The sequence below is a fragment of the Trifolium pratense genome, linkage group LG5 (assembly GCF_020283565.1).
Source record: "Trifolium pratense cultivar HEN17-A07 linkage group LG5, ARS_RC_1.1, whole genome shotgun sequence".
Taxonomy (NCBI): Eukaryota; Viridiplantae; Streptophyta; class Magnoliopsida; order Fabales; family Fabaceae; genus Trifolium; species Trifolium pratense.
The window spans coordinates 36,855,613-36,878,316 of record NC_060063.1 but is presented as its reverse complement, the minus strand read 5'-3'; the positions used below and the strand labels follow the sequence as shown (position 1 = coordinate 36,878,316).

At 33.7% G+C, this 22,704-nt stretch overlaps 1 pseudogene; it reads right to left on the bottom strand.

The window, feature by feature from the left end:
* Positions 1-2,037: 2,037 nt before the first annotated feature.
* Positions 2,038-22,704, bottom strand: part of LOC123886564 — a 40,871-nt pseudogene continuing 20,204 nt past the window's right edge.

The following is a 22,704-nucleotide window of genomic DNA, read 5'->3' as shown; positions in this document are numbered from 1 at the left end:
AAAATGGAGGGCTGCAATGCAGGAGGAGCTTGCCATGATTGATAAAAATCAGACTTGGAAACTTGTTACAAGGCCTGCACACAAAAAAGTCATAGGTGTGAAGTGGGTGTTTAGAACAAAGCTAAATGCTGATGGATCCATCAACAAGCATAAAGCAAGGTTAGTAGTTAAAGGGTATGCTCAAATTTTTGGAGTTGATTTCTTTGATACATTTGCTCCGGTTGCAAGGCAGGATACTATTAGAATGTTGTTATCTATTTCTGCACAAAAGGGATGGAAAATATATCATCTTGATGTCAAGTCAGCGTTCTTAAATGGATTTCTAGAGGAAGAAATATATATTGAGCAACCTAAAGGTTTTGTGGTGAAAGAGCACGAGGATAAGGTCTATCTATTAAAGAAAGCCTTGTATGGTTTGAAACAAGCCCCAAGAGCTTGGTATAGTAGGATTGATGAGTACTTAATGAAATTGGGCTTTGTTAAAAGTTTCAGTGAATCCACTTTATATATCAAAGGTGATCAAACCAATTTTTTGGTGATCTCTTTGTATGTTGATGATCTTCTGGTTACTGGCAGCAGTGTTGAATTTATTCAACAGTTCAAGGATGACATGAAGCAAGTCTTTGAGATGTCAGACTTGGGAGAAATGTCTTATTTCCTTGGTATGGAAGTTGAGCAGAAAAATGGTGATATCTTCATCTGTCAAAGAAAGTATGCAAAGGAGATGTTGAAGAAATTCAACATGGAGAACTGTAAAAGCATGAGCACTCCTATGTGTCCAAAGGAGAAGCTATGCAAGGATGATGAAGCAGAGCAAGTGGATGAAATACTCTACAGGAGTTTAATTGGTTGTCTAATGTATCTCACAACTACAAGACCAGATGTTATGTATGATGTAAGTGTAGTTTCAAGATTTATGAATTGTGCTAAAGAATCTCATTTCAAAGCAGCAAAAAGAGTGTTGAGGTATGTCAAGGGGACCATAAATTATGGTATCAAGTTCTGTCGATCACAAAATTTCAAATTGCAAGGTTACTCTGATAGTGATTGGGCAGGATCTTTAGATGACATGAAAAGCACTTCAGGCTACTATTTTAGCTCTGGATCAGGGATATTCTCTTGGTGTTCAAAAAAACAAGAAATTGTTGCGCAATCAACAACTGAAGCAGAATTTATTGCAGCCACATCAGCTGTTAATCAAGCTTTGTGGCTAAGAAAAATACTATCTGATATGCACTTGGAGCAAAGGGAAACTACTGAGGTAATGGTGGACAACCTGGCAGCCATAGCCATCTCCAAAAATCCAGTCTTTCACGGAAAAACAAAGCATTTTAGCATCAAATTATTTTTTCTAAGAGATGTACAGAAGGATGGAGTTGTGTGTTTGAAGTATTGCAAGACCGAAGATCAGCTTTCAGATATCTTTACAAAAGCTCTTCCAACAAGCAGGTTTGAGTTACTAAGGGAGAAACTTGAAATATCCAACCGCTGATACAAGGAGGAGTGTTGAACGTGTGTATCTGCAGTTGTTACTGCTAGCTGCATTTATTGACCAAGTCTTTAGGAGAGTTTGTTTATTTTTCCAGCTACTTATTAGCAAATAAAGTAGTGGCTGAAGTTTAGGAGTTTTTTACTCAGTATTTGTTATTTATTTCAGTTACAACTTTGTATTAAATAGTAGATTTCCATTCAATAAAAAATAGTTTTCCTCTTCCTATATTGTGTGAGTTACGGTTATTTACCAACAGAAGCAGGCAGCCTTTCTCCCTCCATATTCTCCAGCTTCGGACACTCTTCAATTCTTAATTTTTGGAGGGATGTTAGGTGGAGAAGCCCCGTGCATTCCAACGTGTGCAAACTTGACATTTTACACAGCTCTAGGGAGGTAAGGGAGGGAGGCAGCAATGCGAAACCATTCTTAGGGAAGGACTCAACACCATCACAATTATGGATAAGGAGATAATTGAGGTGCAGAAGGTTCTCTATTCTAAAAGTGTGAAGTGACTTGTGTTGGTGGTTTTGCTTTGGACATAAACTTCAAGGATGTGGGTAAACAATCTCCCATAATATCACAGACGAACAATCATTGATATCAAAGGTTTGAAGAGATGTTAGTAAGGTGATGTCAATGGCTTTAAAGGCAGAATTTGTCACCTCTCTTCCATGAATTCTTAATTCTTCCAATGAAAGGGGTAGTTCATGCACGACTACTTTATTGCTTTCAGTTATGCAAAACAGGAAGATGAGACGGCAAATCTCCCTCTAATTTAGGACAATCAAGAATCATAAGAGACTTCAATACAGGAAAAGAATCCTCCGACACACGGGAATGATGCCACATTTTCCAACATGGCATGTCATTAAACTCCAAATATTCAAGGGAAGGAAAGAGTGTCTGAGAAAAGGAATCACCATATTCATATCCAATAGTCTCAAGCATACTCATTCTTCTTATTGCCAAATCCTTGAGAGAGTGTAACCATCCAAGTTGTGGAAGAATACAACAATTCGAACAACCAAACAAATATAAACCAGTCAAGTTTTGGTAGGAAGAATCTCCAACCCATTTTGGAAATCTTGTGCCCCTGTATCCATGTACCTCTAGCCTTTTCAGGTTCTTGGTAGGCTGTAACTTGTCAAGTATGTCCATCTCACTTTGTGAATTTGTAAAATGGTCCTTTACATCTTCAGACCATGACAAACATAATTTCTCAAGGTACTTCTTATCCATTATCTTTGCCGCTGATGCCTCAGAGCTATTGATAACATTCTTTAATTTTTTATTGGAAAGTGATCCATGAAGATTTGAAAGTGTTCCCAATTCCTTGATCCCATTATCTTTATGTGTTCCCACATCATAGTTACTCAAATGTTGCAGATGAATCAATTTGCTCATTTCTCTTGGCGTAACTTCTAACTCATAACATCCACTGATATCAAGATGACACAAACTTACAAGATTTTGCATGTCATTGGGAAGCCTAGTTAGGGACATACAATTCTGCAACTTCAATGTTTGTAGATTATAAAGATTACACAATGACTCTGGTAACGACTTTATATGTGTCCAAGTGAGATTCAAATAATGCAAATGGATTAGTTCATCTATTGAATCGGGCACTTCAACAAGACCACGAAAGTTTCTCAATGACAAAACTCTCAAGCACTTCAAATTCGAAAAAATGGTGCATGCTATCTTTTCATTGTTGAACGGAGGAGGAGATATAAAATTGATTGCAAAAAGCGTCCTAAGATGTTTTGCTCGGCCAAAAACATCTCATTTTTCATGGACAGGATCATTGAACTTGCTAAATGATAAATGACGAGTCATGGTACCAATCTTCGTTTCATTACAGACTTCTTCTCTTCTTGAATAGAATTCTCCACCGAGAAATGTTGCTAAATCACGCACTAGATCATGCATCACAAAATGCGGGTACTGGTTCCCACTTCCAGAACATTGAAAAATGATCTTGAAGCTAAGTCATTAAAATAACCATCACCAACTTCTTCTAAAGTCTTCCCATTTTGTGGAGGCTGTAAAAGATCTTCGGCCATCCATAACAAAATCAAATCGTCTTTCTCAAATTTATAATCCTTCGGATACAACGAACAATAAACAAAGCAACGTTTTAAATAGGGGGGAGATAATGATAACTAATTCTTAGTGCCGGAATAATCTTAGTCTCATTTTCCCAAATGTTATTTAGTATTGGATTGGTATATGTCGACCGGATAAAGAAATAAACGTCTACACCTTAACTGGCTTGACGTTTGAGGGACTGTGGACTGATATGGAGACCATATCATAAAATAATATTACAGTTTGACCATACAGGTCACCATGAGCTTCACTCCTACATGCACGTCATGATTTCCACTCCTATGTCACTAGTTCAACCACATCATAAGCTCTATCTTCCCACTAGCTCATCTCCACTATGAGCTCCATCTTCAGGCCTAGCTCATCTCCACCGTGAGCTCCATCTTCACATTAGCTCATCTCGACCTCCACGTGATCTGCACGGACGAATGACGTGAGCTAAGTTTGTTACGCCTCCACGTGATACGCACGGACAGGTGACGTGAGCCACGTGAGCTCTAATTCCACGTGTCCTGTACGGACGAGCTGCTTTTGGAACTCAATGTCATACCTATTGGGCCTGAATACTTCAACACAAGAGAAGGCCCATTAGGTCAAGAGATGTTTGGACTATAAAAGGAGACACTTAGGAGGAAAAAATGGGATTGATTCTAAGTCAAAAACAATATATTGTAAGAGTTATTCTCTTGACGTCTTAATAAGGATGGCCGAGCAGAGCCAGACCTTCAAGACCTGAGCGAGTTTCGGTATAGACCCGACCCTTAGGCAAATTTACGTTATATGGAAAGATCTGTTAGAGACTTTCTATGACGTCTTAATAATGATGGTCGAGCAGAGCCATGCCTTCATGACTTTCTATGACGAATTTATATTACAAATGAACGAGTAATGAACAAGCAGAGATTATAAATATCATAATATCATAAACGATCCACTATTGAGCTCAGCTCGAATTCATGAAGTTCAAGTAGTCATGAATAATACAAGTACAAGATAACATAGTAGTAAGGGTCCAAAAGTGAATTGAGCTCAGCTCGAATTCATGAAGTTCAAGTAGTCATGAATAATACAAGTATAAGATAACATAGTAGTAAGGGTCCAAATGTGACCAAATAAATATTGCAAAATTCGAAAAGAGGTTGTGGAATAGTAGAAATGCAAAATATGCTAAATATCACAACTAAGTAGATCGGTGGCTAGTCACAACACCAAATGTAGATCTAGCTTCTGGATCCACAATTCGACCTTCTTCAACCACGAACCTCGAATCTACTCCATTAGTATCAAGTCCGGGATGCAGGACCTCGAGCTGCTCAAGAGCTCGTGAAAACCCAAACTCGCACTCTTCAAGGGAGGACCTCTCCAAGACGTAAATACACTTATCCTTTTTCTCAAGCTCCTTCATATCATCCCTAATCTGCTTGTCTTTTTTCTCAAGTTCTTTTTCGTAATCTGCGATTTTCTTGTCCTTTTTGGTACATGATACTTGAAGAGACCTCATCTTTGATTCTAACTCTGAGTACTTCGCATTTGATGAGGTAAGCTCATCCTAGGCAGCTTATAACGACGCATTCAGGGTCTCAATAGCGTCAGTTTTCGCACTAACCGCAGTAACATAACGAATGCGCTGCTCTTTGAGAATTTTGTTGGTTTCATTAGCAAGGGCGGCTGACCACAAACTGTAGGTCCTGATAGCCTCCAATGACTGTTCAAATCCAAGATCTTTAATCAACTGTACGTCAGAAGAGGTAGTGTAATGTGGTATTACTCCCTCACCCGAAAAATGCACGTCCCAAGCAGATTGTGATTCGCCGCCACGGTCCTCAATGGCAAGCTTAGCACGCCAGTTGCTTGATGGTAGAGTGGAGGTGCCGGTAGGAATCGGGACCTGAGCAATAGGTCGTGGACTAACGATGGGAGAGCTCGCACGAGTTGAAGCAGCAGCCAAAACTACCTCATTCCTAGCAGAATTCTTTCTCTTTTGTTTTTTCAGAGAGGTAGGGTTGGCATCACCGGCAGGAACGGAGGCACATTGGTCCTTACGGGCATCTCGCTGTGAACCTTGATCCTCTTCGTTAACTTGCCTCCGAATTCGAGCGCGCTCTTCGTTACTCATCACCATTTCTTCCGATCCTGTAGATATAAAGGAAACGATGGTAAGCATGGGTGATAAGAATATTCAAATACAACAAAATTGGAAAAACAGTTCAAGTGTGAGAAATTACGTAAATAGGCAGATAGTTGAGCTGTGTTATGCTCATAAAGAAGTAACTTGGCTACAGTAACAGTTTGCATCGCACGTAGCACTGCAACGGCTTCCCTATCCTCGGTGGAGTGAGGCAAGCTACAAAGGTCAGGCTTTGTCACAGGTCTTTTGGTCCAATGAAAAGGAAAAAATGGAGCTCCAGAGTCATCGTACCATAGTGGGGAGGTAGGACTAGGAAAAACACGAATGAAGTCATTTTTGAAGTGTTTCCAAGACGAGGTGAGTGGACTAATGAGAGTGTGCTTAGCTTTGTTGCTTATATAAATCCAGGAATTGTTCTTAAGACTTTTAGCTTGGAAGCAAGAAAAAAAGGAATAAGCGGAGAGGGGAAGACCTAAACCATCGCACAGGATTTCAAATGCTCTAACACAGCCCCAACCGTTTGGATGTAGTTGGGTGGGCGCGACGTTGAGCGTGCGAAGAATCTCACATTGGAAGTTAGTGAATGGTATGCGAACTCCCAATTTCGAGAAAATACAGTAGTAGACATAAGTAAAACAAGCATGCTCTCCTTCTGAAGGAGAGTCGTGTAACACCCAAACCCATTATTTATATATTTCTACCTTTAGTAAAATCTTTTTCAAAATACGCAACGGAAAATCACATTTAATTTATTGAATATCGGTTCGAGTATTACACTCCTCTATCAAAATAATACTAATGTAATTAATTAGTAAAAATAGTGTTTATACAAATCTTTGAATAAAATAATGTATTTATTGATTATACAAAACAACCTAGACAATAGACTTTATATACAATATAAAACCCTTTCCTGTGTCACAATCAGAGCAGAGCTTCACCGACGACTCGACATCGAATACCACAAAACCTGTAAATCTGGACCCCCAACGATCCAGCACATAACACATAAAAGAGAGTTAGACAACATACTCAAAATATACAAGTGTAAGTAAAGGGTACTTAAACACTTCTTCATAAAACATGCATAATCATACATTATACATATACATCACTATCATTCATGCATATTCATATATCATGCATATACTTCATTTATCGCATAATCAATCATTCACAAAATACACCAAACATATAGTTTCACGTCGTCTCGGACAATACCAAAACATTAACAAATACATTGTTCAGATTATGATCATGACGGACCCTGCGTTGTTCATTTTATAGTCATGACGGACTCTGCGTTGTTCATTTTATAGTCATGACGGACTCTGCATTGTTCATTTTATAGTCATGACGGACTCTGCATTGTTCATTTTATAGTCATGACGGACTCTGCTCCTCACATACGGATTAACAATCAACATTTACCAAGTATGTGTCAAACATCATTTATCATAAAATGCACACAAAATCCCTAATGCAATCTAATGCTTCACATTCATGTTATGTCCTCTAGACACCTCTAATGCATGTGGTACCATCGTCTTTATCAGAGTATCTCACCTCCGATATCCTTCTTTATCAAACAAATATAGTTCGATATCCTTCTTTATTGGACAAGCCAATATCCCTAAATATTCATGATGCATGCACTCAAAACTCATGAATATATTCATCAACAATTATGGCATATAGCCCATCAACAATAACGTGGAACACTATCCAACGTTCGTCTTTATTAAGATAATCAATACCTTAATATCCGTCTTTATCGAATAACATAATTCAATATACTTCTTTATTAAGTTGATTAACACCTTAATATACTTCTTTGACATTTAAATAAACATCATCATAATCATAATCATAATCAACAACAATTCATCAACAAGCAATCAATCATGGTTACAAACACTTAATTGCATGCTAGGATACCTCAAATCCATGTTACAAGTGCCTAATTGCACTTAAAACAACTATCAAAAAGTTGCTGTCACAGTGCTGTTCGCTAAGCGAAGGCTTAGCGAAGGCTTAGCGAAGCTGTTCGCTAAGCGAAGGCTTAGCGAAGCTCACCAGAGGATCACCTGCTCGTGGCGAAGCTGTAGCAAAGCTGTGGCGAGCTGTTCGCCACACGTTCGCTAAGCGAAGGCCTAGCGAACGCCTCCTGTCAGGACAGTTCAAAACCTGCGTTTTCCACACCAATTCACCCAAAAATCCCATTTTTCATGTTATAAACCCCAAATAAGTTCATATTCAAGCATAACAAGCATATCTAAACACAAAATGACGGTTCATTTCACCGATCTACCATTTTTACTACGAAAAAGTAGAGATTTAACACTTTTACTCAAAACTCTCAAGAACACAAGTTCTTGAGTTTAATCATTTATAGACTTCGTTTTTATCCAATAAATTCGTTCATACATCATGATAAGAGCATGTTAAACATGTTATGAACCTTAGAATCGATTTCCATTAAGAAAATCCATTCACAACTAAAATGAAAATGGGGTGGAGGAAGTTCGGGTGAGGAGAAATCGACATTCTCCCCTTCCTCGAGTCACCCACGAATATGAAATCTACTCTCTTACCTGGATTCGAAGAAAACTCGATGAATGATCTTGAATCTCTCCCTTTCTTCTTGCCCTAGCTCTCAAGCTTTCCAACTCTCTCAAGAACACAAAGAACTATGAGAAAATGAAATGTTTCTCCCTTTCCTCATGGCCATATGGCGCCACCTTCACACACTCAAGGCCCATTGGGCCTCAAGCCCAATTGGCTTGGCCCAAACGCACGATAACTCTCACTATTCGCTTAATAACTAAAGTACTCGATAAATAACTCTAGTTATTAACTTAATTAAAATGTCACGTTAAATAAAATATTTTAACTCATTAAAATTAATAATATGAAAATTGGGTCGTTACAACTCTCCCCCACTTAGAAGATTTTCGCCCTCGAAAATTACGCGACTAAAACAACTCCGGATAACTCCTGTATCCGACCCTCCAACGAAACGCTCAAAACGCTACACATTACCAAGTATGACAAAATTAGTTTATCCCATCCAACACAATTTTTGTCCATTTATCAACAAGAGATCAAGGACGGCCAGTTCCTCAATTTGTCGATAGATAGTCAACAATCATAATATCGGCATAAACCATTCTTGTCAAACCGCTAAAACGTCAACTTCGTACGAAACATCCACAGACTCACATTCTACGACCTCACAACGTTACCCTAAAATAGGTACAACCAATCGAACTCTCCGAAAGATACTTCCGTGGAATACTTCCACAACTCCTTAATTCTCATAAGTCTCTGACTCCCTCATGAATCACTTAACCGTGTTACATCACTTATTCATATCGGGTCTTATCCCAAACATATCACTTGATAGTTCAATTCCAACAATCACTTGATGACCAACATTCTCAAACTTCATTGACACATGCTAAAAACTACCGTCTCTAACCGTCAAATTCCTTTTCTCACATTGAGTCGAATCCAATACGACTACTCTGTTCCCAAGTAATCTCTCAACCAATATTTGCATTCCTTAACGCAAACATTTTCCAATACCACTTCTCCTTAATCCCTTAGCAATTCGCTACTTCAAAATTAGGCTACCGCCTAAAATTGGTTCTCCAAACAATCATAACCTCTATCTCGTTGATTCCAAACGACATCTTCAATTCGTGCACAATCCATCTATCCATGTTCCTCATCATCTTGCATTGCAACAAGTATACTCTTCTTCGTTTATTCACCCATCGGTTTCTTATTCACCTTTATCTTTTGGGCACCACAAAATGCTCTCCGACACTTACCTTAGGCATCGCCTTCAACTCCTTACTATAAGTGCTAAAACACGACATCTACTCACATGCGCGATAATCCTTTTCGCAAACTCTCACCTAACACAAGTCACTTCCAACGTGACCTCCTACTACTCATTCTCAACACGTTCTCCAACGGCTAACTTTCTTATTCTTCATCATTCAAAAATGATACCTCTCTTTTAGCTTCATCTCCACCTCTAGGATCTCTACGTTCTCATTCAACATGTGACACAAATTGTCCGGCCATTATCCAAATCCAATCACTCTTCGACAAGCCTCTCACAAAATCCTTTGAATCGTTATCCTACTTCCATCTTCGAATAAACTCGATTATTCATCCAATCCTTCCTTCCAACGATTCAACAAGCATACCAATCCTATTATGATATTTCTCAATTCCATTCTCATCTATTTTAAAACCTACTTCCATTAATTTCCTCGATTAATTAACACCAACGGTTCACTAATCTTCACATCTCTTTCTCTAAGCTTCTCAAATCTCTTATGAAAATCACTTCACACACTAGACTTAGAATTCCAAATTGTCCAACCAATTCAACCTACTACCATATGCACGACTCACATAAAGCTTCTTACTCAAGAATCCGGTACAACATCCGATCCACTTGGATGACAACTTACTTCAAAATCATCACCTCCTCAAGAATCTTAATCACTCCCTCTCCTTCATATTCGACTCATTTCGATCAAATAAATACTTCAACTTTGGTCCACAAAACACGCCTCCATACTCTTCATCTCACTTAACCAATCTCACTAACGCCCCACGGCGAAACACTTGGTCCGACAACTTCTCTTCTAGTAGTTTCTCACAACTTGTTGCTCCCATTCGTTCCACTTCGAACAACGTCGCCAATTCCTGAATATTCCGCTTCAAGAACATCTCTACTCATCCAATCTTCTCACGTTCGAAACACCTCGGAGGGATGCAATCTTCTCCCCCACTTATCTCAAACTCACTCGCACTCTTCCACTAGAACTTCTGGTGCTCACACCTAACGGTTCTATCGTCTCTAAACACATTCTTCCCAGAAGAAGAAACTAGTATCGACATCGTTTACACGCATGTCGCATACAGGGCAAAACCCAACCCACGATACCTAAACACTAACACAAATTCATGCAAGCATTCAAGTAACCTATACTTCCCTCACTTCTCAAAGTTAGGAAATCAAAACAATACAAGAAAAATGAACATTGCATAGCAATAATTCATACTCACATTCAATCAACTCAGAACAAGACATCAACAAAATAAATTTCTTGTCTGGCTCCCTCGCTTAGCAAAAGCTAGCGAGCTCCCGGCGAGACAAGTCAAAAACATTCACAGGACTTAGCAAGACTTAGCGAGACTCAGCAAGGTTCATTCTTCGCCTAGCGAGCACATCCAAAAATCTGGGTGCTCTGCTACGGTTTTGAACTTACGCTCACTAAACTCTCGTTTTCTCGACTCACTAATCCACAAAATCCAAAACATCAAGCATATAACATCATTATAGACTTGAAAGCACAATTAGAATCATGCATCACAATTACAACATAGGATTATGAGATCTTCATGTTTTTACTCATAAAACGCATAGCAATTCAAATGCCTAGTAATCATCTAGCACATGTTATAAACAAACATATAACAAACACATACCAGGACACATTAATATCCTACTCTTCTCACCATTTTGAAAATTAATTTTCACTTATTCAAAAGAAAATAACTCTTTATTTTCACCAAAATCTTCACGAAATAATATTAGTTTTTCTTTTAAAATTATTTCAAATCATTACCACATGCAGTTTTATATCATGCCGGATCGTCACATGCAGTTTTACATCATGCCGGATCATCACATGCAGTTTTACATCATGCCGGATCATCAACAATCAGCAATAAGCATCAATCAATCAAGTTTAAACTACAAAAAGGTTAAACTCTACGCATATACAACTATTATAAACATAGGAGTATAGCACTCACACCATTACTCAACAAAAGAATGGATCGATTAATCCAATTCACACCACTCATAGTTCCTAAACGAACAACATGAATGATTTCACAAAACAAACACAACCAAATCGTTAGACAAACACGACTGACACACAACACTCACTTGGTCTGACTGCACAGACCTGCTCTGATCGACACATAACCCACACAGTCCGAAGACAACGGGGCTCTGATACCAATTGTAACACCCAAACCCATTATTTATATATTTCTACCTTTAGTAAAATCTTTTTCAAAATACGCAACGGAAAATCACATTTAATTTATTGAATATCGGTTCGAGTATTACACTCCTCTATCAAAATAATACTAATCTAATTAATTAGTAAAAATAGTGTTTATACAAATCTTTGAATCAAATAATGTATTTATTGATTATACAAAACAACCTAGACAATAGACTTTATATACAATATAAAACCCTTTCCCGTGTCACAATCAGAGCAGAGCTTCACCGACGACTCGACATCGAATACCACAAAACCTGTAAATCTGGACCCCCAACGATCCAGCACATAACACATAAAAGAGAGTTAGACAACATACTCAAAATATACAAGTGTAAGTAAAGGGTACTTAAACACTTCTTCATAAAACATGCATAATCATACATTATACATATACATCACTATCATTCATGCATATTCATATATCATGCATATACTTCATTTATCGCATAATCAATCATTCACAAAATACACCAAACATATAGTTTCACGTCGTCTCGGACAATACCAAAACATTAACAAATACATTGTTCAGATTATGATCATGACGGACCCTGCGTTGTTCATTTTATAGTCATGACGGACTCTGCGTTGTTCATTTTATAGTCATGACGGACTCTGCATTGTTCATTTTATAGTCATGACGGACTCTGCATTGTTCATTTTATAGTCATGACGGACTCTGCATTGTTCATTTTATAGTCATGACGGACTCTGCTCCTCACATACGGATTAACAATCAACATTTACCAAGTATGTGTCAAACATCATTTATCATAAAATGCACACAAAATCCCTAATGCAATCTAATGCTTCACATTCATGTTATGTCCTCTAGACACCTCTAATGCATGTGGTACCATCGTCTTTATCAGAGTATCTCACCTCCGATATCCTTCTTTATCAAACAAATATAGTTCGATATCCTTCTTTATTGGACAAGCCAATATCCCTAAATATTCATGATGCATGCACTCAAAACTCATGAATATATTCATCAACAATTATGGCATATAGCCCATCAACAATAACGTGGAACACTATCCAACGTTCGTCTTTATTAAGATAATCAATACCTTAATATCCGTCTTTATCGAATAACATAATTCGATATACTTCTTTATTAAGTTGATTAACACCTTAATATACTTCTTTGACATTTAAATAAACATCATCATAATCATAATCATAATCAACAACAATTCATCAACAAGCAATCAATCATGGTTACAAACACTTAATTGCATGCTAGGATACCTCAAATCCATGTTACAAGTGCCTAATTGCACTTAAAACAACTATCAAAAAGTTGCTGTCACAGTGCTGTTCGCTAAGCGAAGGCTTAGCGAAGGCTTAGCGAAGCTCACCAGAGGATCACCTGCTCGTGGCGAAGCTGTAGCAAAGCTGTGGCGAGCTGTTTGCCACACGTTCGCTAAGCGAAGGCCTAGCGAACGCCTCCTGTCAGGACAGTTCAAAACCTGCGTTTTCCACACCAATTCACCCAAAAATCTCATTTTTCATGTTATAAACCCCAAATAAGTTCATATTCAAGCATAACAAGCATATCTAAACACAAAAGGACGGTTCATTTCACCGATCTACCATTTTTACTACGAAAAAGTAGAGATTTAACACTTTTACTCAAAACTCTCAAGAACACAAGTTCTTGAGTTTAATCATCTATAGACTTCGTTTTTATCCAATAAATTCGTTCATACATCATGATAAGAGCATGTTAAACATGTTATGAACCTTAGAATCGATTTCCATTAAGAAAATCCATTCACAACTAAAACGAAAATGGGGTGGAGGAAGTTCGGGTGAGGAGAAATCGACATTCTCCCCTTCCTCGAGTCACCCACGAATATGAAATCTACTCTCTTCCCTGGATTCGAAGAAAACTCGATGAATGATCTTGAATCTCTCCCTTTCTTCTTGCCCTAGCTCTCAAGCTTTCCAACTCTCTCAAGAACACAAAGAACTATGAGAAAATGAAATGTTTCTCCCTTTCCTCATGGCCATATGGCGCCACCTTCACACACTCAAGGCCCATTGGGCCTCAAGCCCAATTGGCTTGGCCCAAACGCATGATAACTCTCACTATTCGCTTAATAACTAAAGTACTCGATAAATAACTCTAGTTATTAACTTAATTAAAATGCCACGTTAACTAAAATATTTTAACTCATTAAAATTAATAATATGAAAATTGGGTCGTTACAAGTCGCAAACCGCATATCCCTCATAACAAGGTTGAATATCAAAGAGGGCACATGTAGAAGGATGACTAAAGTTCAAAATACACGCCAAAGCTGAATTGAAGTCGGAGTATTTAGAGGTAGCATTACGAACTTCAATATCGGCCCAATCTTCCATGGATAGTTCTATTCGAAGAGGATTAACGTCATATGCTTCCTCTATGTCAGATCCGGGAGAGGATGAAGGTGTATATGAGTCGGGAGATTCACGCATTTGCCTCTCCCTACGAGACATGGGTAGTTTGAACCCACCTCCAATCCTAAAAACTAAAAATAAAAATATATAATAAAATATAGATAATTGATTTGGTGAGCGTTAAGCTAGGCTGGACCAAATAAGTGAAAAATTTGATAAATGAAAAATAAAAAGGGAAAGTTTGAGCTAAGGTAGAAGAGCTATTAGGTAAAAGAGCTCGTGGCCGAGCTGCCTAGTTAAAGGCGGAAGAGGTGTTGTTAAGGGTTGGAACTCATAGTTGTTTTGATCATGAGCTAGTAACATGAAAGAGAAGAGGAGCTCTGCTAAGAGACCGAGCCATCCAAGAGAAAACAGCTTTGAAGGCCTTTTGCCAAACACTTTGAGTGCTATTCAAAAGGCATATCATGTGGAAATAGTGTTTGGAGCACACAATGTGCTTGCTCAAAATTGGAAAAACAAAGAAAGAGGTGAAAATTCATTTCAACAACAAAGTTTTTAAGTTGAAATGGAGAGACCTAAAGTGAAAAGAGTGGATGGATTTCTAGTTTTTAGTGTTGTGTATATTTAACGAGTCTAGTGGTTTTACTCATATGGGATTTGTTTAAACATAGTTCACTGATAGTTTTACTAAATTTTTACCTTGGAGGAAGATAGAGAATTTTTACCTTGGAGGAAGATAGAGATATACTGAAGGAAAAGGATGTGTGCTGAGCAGAGCTGTTATGAAAGGTAGATGAATTTTTCTTCTAGTATTGAATTTTAGACAAATGATTTGGTTCTTAGCATGGCTCGTTTGATCTTGTGCAATTTAATTTGTGAAAATCGTGAGTATAATGAGAGAATTGTATGTATGATGCATGTATTTAACAAGTCTTAGTAGTAGCTTTGATCACTTCAATTCAACTTTTAAGTAGCAGCTTTGATATTTGATGTGAAAAGAGAACAATATTTGTGTACTAAATTTTCTCAAGATCCTATTAAATCCAGCAAAGATCAAGATGTGACTAGTAAAAAATAAAAAATAAAAAAATCAGCTAGAGATCAGGGTGGTCATAAAATATTAGGCTGAATTGAAAGCAGAGCTGTGTAGTTTGAATATAGTTCACATAGAGATATGTGGAATTGAAAAGGGTTGTTGTGATGTGTCAAGCAGAGGTGTGGTGGTCATAAAGTACTATAGACAAAGTACTAGATAAGTTATAGTGCCTGTTTGGTTTGGCGTTTCAAACCCACAGATTCACGTTTAGGAGCCCTCACCGTGATTTTGTCATTTTGCATTATGTTTGGAAAATATTATATGGAAAATTCTATGGTACATTTCTTAGTTGGAATGTTTTGATACATTCCTAATCTGACCAATGAGGATGCAATGTTGACTAACTTTGAATTATATGGTACAACAACATATATGGTACTTACCATGTATCCTTACATCTATTAATATTTCAACTAAGTCCCTAACATATTAAAAGTTTCAAAATTACCCCAATTTTTAAATTATTTTTAATTTTAGTTGTGATTTGTGATAATTAAAACAAAATTACAACTAAAATTAAATAAAAAACAAAATGTCACAAAATCATACGTTCTTTTCTTTTTTTCTTTGAAACAAATATCATGGTTTACAAAGCTTTCATTCTTCACCAACAAAAAAAAGTTCAAATGGCTTCTTCCATTCCTATTCCAAAGAAAAAAAGAAAAATTTGTCTTCTTCCACCACCAACAAAAGAATATTTCTTCATCCTCATCCAGATTGATCAGATCTGATATCAAAGGAAGTTCATGGTGTAGATCTAATAATTCAGATGGAAAAAAACGTAAAAGAAAGTTACAAAAGATAATATATTTGAGTTTATTATAATAGATCTGGATTTAAAGTTACAAAATAAGAACGAACATACCACTTCATCAACAAATCAAATGCAACATCGTTTGGGTAACGGCTGAGTTGTTTTCAAACTTTTGAAAAATATGATTTTAGATTTTTTTTATTTTAGATCATTTGAATCAAAATTAAAATCATAAATGTATTGTAAATGATTTTTGTGATGCTTCTGGGTATTTAGTTGTTATTTTCGATGTTTAAATGGACCTGAAACTGTCGGGTTAAAGCTTGGGATCGCGGGTCTAAAACCGGGTCGGAGTTACCCGGATGGAGGTTGAAGATGAAGTTTGATATTTCTATCAATCGTAATTGTATATATACTAAATACCGCAAACAATATAAATATATATACACCTGGCCGAGCGGTTAACCTGTTTGGCAATTGCTACCATGTTACGGGATCAAATCCCTATTGCAACATTTTTTGAATTAATTTTTTTTTAAATAGCCTTCAAACTATGGAAAAAGAAAAAAAAAATCGTAACAAGGGTTTCAAAATTCAAACCCAAGACCTTTAGAAAGTGGCAAATAATTCAATTAGTTAAAGTTACGATTTTTAAGAAACCTTTAATTAATCAAAGAAACCTTTTTGTTACGATTAATAAAGAAAATTTATTAAAAGTTTCTTTTTATTAAATATTTCTTTTAAAAAAAAATGTTTTTTATTCTTGAAAAAAAAATTAAAAATAAAAACAAAAAGTCTCAATTATTAGAAAGATTTGATTGGTTAAAAAACATTTTACATTGGTAAAGGAAATATTTTGAATTCATATAATACTAGCAGGACACCCGTGCGCCCGCACGGGAGTCGCGGCGTTGCCGCTTCTCCGTAACATGAAATAGTAAAAAATAAAAAGATATAATATTTGGTTAAAAAAATAGAAGAAAAAAACAACAATGGTAAAACTATCACAAAAAAAAAATTTAGGTCTCTGTATTAATATATGAATATAAATATAGATAATGTAAAAATTATGAAAAAATAGCCTACCTTATTAATATATTAGTAAAAACATAGGTCGTGTAAAAATCACCAAAAAAACTTAGGTCCATGTATTAAATATTTGAGTATAAATAGTCCTGTAAAAATATGAACAAAACATAAAAAAATAAAAAGAATGTAGAAAGTTTAGTCAATAAAAAAAATTATAAAAAGAATAAGATGAATACAACAAAAATAATATATACAATAAAAAAAAGTAGTATATATTTAGTCACAAAAAAATAAAAAAACAAAAAAAATATAAAAATGGTATATATGAATCTATGCATAAAAATAACACAATATATTCACTTATATTTTGACAATATTATATAACAAATTTTTAAATATTTTATTCCAAATAAATTTATACCTTAATATAATGACAAACTTAAATATCGAATAAAAGTCAATAGACCCGTGTGAATGCTTCGCACGGATTTGTTTATTTTTATTTAAATACATTAATTTATTTTTGGTCTTGCAATACTATCATTAATTTATTGAAATTTTCATATTTTATGAGATTTGACTTTCTCAAGAAGTTTGTATATTAATTTCTAGCTTTCTATAGAAGTCTTTATATTAATTGGGTGTTAATTACGAATTAATTATTGCACCAAAAATATTATGTCAAACTTTGGTATATAAGATAGCTACACTCAAGGAATATGATTTGATGATAAAACAAAATTTTAGAAACATTGCCAAAATTGACTAAAAATATTTTTGCTCTCAGCTTTCTTTCATCTCTTTTTTACATATTCTTTTTACATATTCTTTTCTCTTATTTAGTTTTTTTATCATTTCTCATCTCTATGGCCTATATGTTTTTTCTATTGGATCTAAAGAGCATATTTAAAGACGAAGAATAAATTTATTTATTCAATTTTTTTAATATGTTGATGAGATCCTTACAGAAACTGATGCAGATGTCTATGAGAGAAAAAATAACATGTGAGTTGGGAACGGGGAGTGGAAGATTAATATACACCCTCCCCTTTAAAATATGTAAAATTTGTATTATTTTTCATATCTAAATAAATTACATTAAATAAAAAAAATTATAGATAATTAAAAAATTACAAAATATTAAAATTTTAATAATTTATATTTTTCATTCACGGGTAAATTATCTATCTATTATTTATATGTTTAGGAGTTTCTCTCTCATAGTACTTTTCTTATGTGCCATTCTCTATTTGATTACTTGATTAGGTGTCACTCTACTATTTACTAATCTCCTGTGTGGCGACTTATTAGAACATTTCTCTAATTTTATTTATTTGACCTTTGGTTAATTTAAAAAGGCAACCATTACTATAGTAATCAGGTTTAAATCACAAAAATCAAAATCAGAAAGACAATTATTGATATATTAATCGGGTTTAATCACAAAAATCAAATTTAAAAATTATAACTATATATAGAAATTTCTTATTCTTATAAATTAATTTGAACAACATTAGATGTTGAGATTTTTTTTTTCGTTTGAAAAATATCAACAATATTTTCAATTCTTATTTTTTAAGTGTATTATTATTTGATTAATAAAAAAAATCTGTATTATTATTTGAGTGCATTTGTCTAAATTACCTTTAACATAAATGAGTAGTTTTACAACAAATTATTTTTATATTATATACATGCACAAAAAATATGAAAATAAATGAGTAGTCAGTTTATATTCTATATTTGAAAACAATTCAAAACATTATTTATTTTGGTAAGAATTCAATACATTATTATTAGGAGATTAGGAGGCAATCAAACAACTTATAGTACTAATATTCTAAAATGGTAAGACCCCAATTTTTTTAACATACGAAAACAAATTCTTATTATGTGATAAAAAGAATTATGCTAAAAAACTAATATATTTTTATTAAAATATAAGCATTAGTTTGATAAAAAAATTATTCACATTCAATTTATTAATAAAAATTAAAATTCAAAATTTATTTTAAAATATAATTCTTCATTTTTTTAACAAGCCAATTCTTCATATTTTATTATCTTAAAAAAATGGAATCTATTATTTATATGTTTAGGAGTTTCTCTCTCATAGTCTTATTCCTATGTGGCATCATTTCATTGATCCATGTCTTATGTGGCATTCTAATATTTCTCCAATTCCTATGTGGCTAACTATGAAGGCCTTTGCAATTTCTCTAATACATGATGATATCATTTTACTTAGAATCTTTGGCTAATTTGGAAATTCAATCATTTCTCAATTTCTCAATTATTGTTTATAAATCGTATTTAATGCACCTATTAAAAATAATTTTAAAAGGAAATAACTCAAATTCAAATATAAATAATTATATCTCATATATATATATATATATATATATATATATATATATATATATATATATATATATATATATATATATATATATATATATATATATATATATTTGTAATACATAATATTATACATGTTTTTTTTTTGTGAAAGTATTATATATGAAATTTAAATGATGTTTATGATTAATCATAATTATACTAATTTTGAGCTATAATTTTTTATTAGCAGGTCCATACGGAAGAACATATTGTTCGTTATTCAAATTAAGATTAGGTATTATCAACTGATGTTAGAGTTTTAAGTATTTATTTATATTTTTTTATATTTTATTGTCATTTTTTTTAATCATGTTTACTTATTAAAAAACACTTTTTGTTCATATTATTTTTTATTGGTGTAAATCATGCTTATAAATTTTTTTTTTTTACTATTATTAATAAATGTTGTACTCTTTTTTTTACTCATTATTTTTTTGTTTGTCTAATTTTTCATGTGATATTTAACAAATATACTGATAAAATAATAGAAACTCCTCGAAGGACTATGTTATAGAACGAATTGCTTATCAAAAAAAAATTATATAGAACGAATTGGCCAAATGTGGAACTGAGAAATTGAAGGCTTAATATGTTTCAAAACAAAATTGAAGGCTTAAGAATCTCTGAACAAAAATACTCACCTTAAAAGGAATATAAAAATAAAAATAAAAATTGTAATTTAATTGTTCACAAAAAAAGTTATTCTTAAACTTCATACTTATCGAACAGAGAAAATGGTGTGATTGTCTGAAATATAAAAGGAATGAAGTAATTGACTTCATAGATTATTTTTCTATTTTATTTTATTATTTTATTAATTTTATTAATAAAAAAAAGTTACATAGTGATTTATACCAAAGGGGTATTGATAAAAAAATAATCTACATGGAGGTATTAAGCAAAAAAAACTTACACGGGGTGGGACATACATTTGTAGATTTTATTATATAAAAAATACGATAAATATCAATTGAAAGTGAGGAAAGTAACAATGATTTTATATATAATAAAAGAAAGAATTAAAAGTAATAATATCATGTATTACTTTGTTTTTATTTTCCAAACATCACTGTAAGATAAACAAAAAGATAAATTTTTTAAAATTTGCACCATTAACAAATGAGATATGCATAAAAAAAATGATATATTTTTTTTTTGTGTCAAGCAAATGACAAATAATTCTTCTGTTCATTACACAAATGTGAAATTTTTTCACACGGGGACATGGGCTAAAATACTCCAGAAGAAAACAAATGTCTAAAGGAGAGTGATGACAATTAAGAACTAATATATATTAACCGTTAGATTAGTTTTTGCTTAATGACCTTTTTTTATGAAAATAAAAGAACAAGTATACAAACATGTGGGTTGGGAACGAGGAGTGGAGTATCACTCTCCGTTCTACCATTTCTCCTTAAAATCTCCAAAATTTGGATCATTTATCATATTTAAATAAATTATTACATTAAATATAAAATTAATTTTACAAATAATTAAAAAAACCACAAAATATTGAAAATTTAATAATCCATATTTTTCATGTGTCAAAAAAATATCTATATTTTTCATTGAACATTAACCCGTGCATTTGCACGGGTAAGTTATACTAGTAAATTAATAAATATATTATTACAGCAAGATAAAATTAAATACATAATAAAGGAGTGAAACATATACTAAGAGTTTCTCATAGCCCAGTGGTTAAGTTCCCATATTTGAGCTACAGATGTTGTGTTCGAAACATTGGCAGTGCTCTTTTAATTTATTTTTATTTTTTTGTATTTTCAAGTCTGTTGTTATAATTGACAAAAAGTTGCTGCAAATGGGATTCGAACCCACGACATGATAAGTATAGATATACCGATCAACCACTACACCACATTAATGAATCGTGTTTATTCGTGCGTTTTATAATATTTATACAAAACATGTTGATAAAAATATATTAAATAACCTTCATCTTCAACCTTCAACCGGGTCACATCGACCCGGTTTCATATCCGCGATTTCCAGCGCAAAACCCGACGATTTCTTGTGATTTAAACGTCGAAAATAACAATTAATTATCCAGAAACATCACAAAACGATTTGCAATAGATTTATTTTTTTAATTTTGATTCAAATGGTCTAAAACAAAATACCTAAACTTAAAATTTTTAGAAACTTAAAAACGAGATCTTGTCACCGCCGCATATGCCACCATGAATACTACTCGATTTAGATGAATGAAATCCATTAATACTACTCGATTTGTTTCAAATCTTATGAGTTTAACAAAATTTTATGGAAACAATGGATCTTGAGATTGAAATTCTGAGTTTGAAATCTTATACAGCAAATTAAAGTTGAATAGAAAGGAATGGACACTTGAATTCAAGTTAAAGTGATCCGATTGAAACGAAAAAAATACAAAAGGAAAGGATTGGTTTTGATTGTAGCTCCCATTGCTGGTGTGGTGGCTGCTGTTCTTTTGGGCTCAAATGAAGAACAATTCTTCATTTGAGCGTTGTTTTGGTTTTGATTTATTAGATTATAATTATAATTATAATATAATACATACTTAATAATATTAACTTAATGAGGGACATGTAACAAAAAAAAAATTAATGAAGGATTGATGTGCAATAAATAAATGTTTCATAGGACTCACCATGAACTTGCGCTGATGTGGCATAAGTTCGAATTCTATTGGTTAATTAAAAGGAATGCATCAAAACAGCCCAAAACAAGGCTGCACCATAGAAGCTCCCATATTATATGCCTGTGCAAGGTGAAAGTTATATTGCACTATAAATGTACTTATTTTTATATTATGTGTTTGAATTTATATGCTGTTTTTTTTTGTAAGGAAATTTTTTAACATTTTTTTTATAAGAGGAATTTATTTAACATTGTTATTGTTCAGTTTGTCTACTAAAAAAAATTAACGAGCTTCATAAAATGGTAATAATAAAGATTTGAATACAATAAGTCATTATGCATTCAAAAGCAATTTTTGTTCAATTTATCCAAACATCATGAGTTGATAAGAATCAATTTTATGTGAGTGTATCCAAACATAAATTAATTCTGTCAAACTCACTTTTAACCAAAATCAATTCTACTAAACTCAATTATTCCAAACTCAATTCTAGTCACCGCCAAATCAAACACATATAAAAGAATTGCTTCTTTATGAAAACAAACAAGTTACTA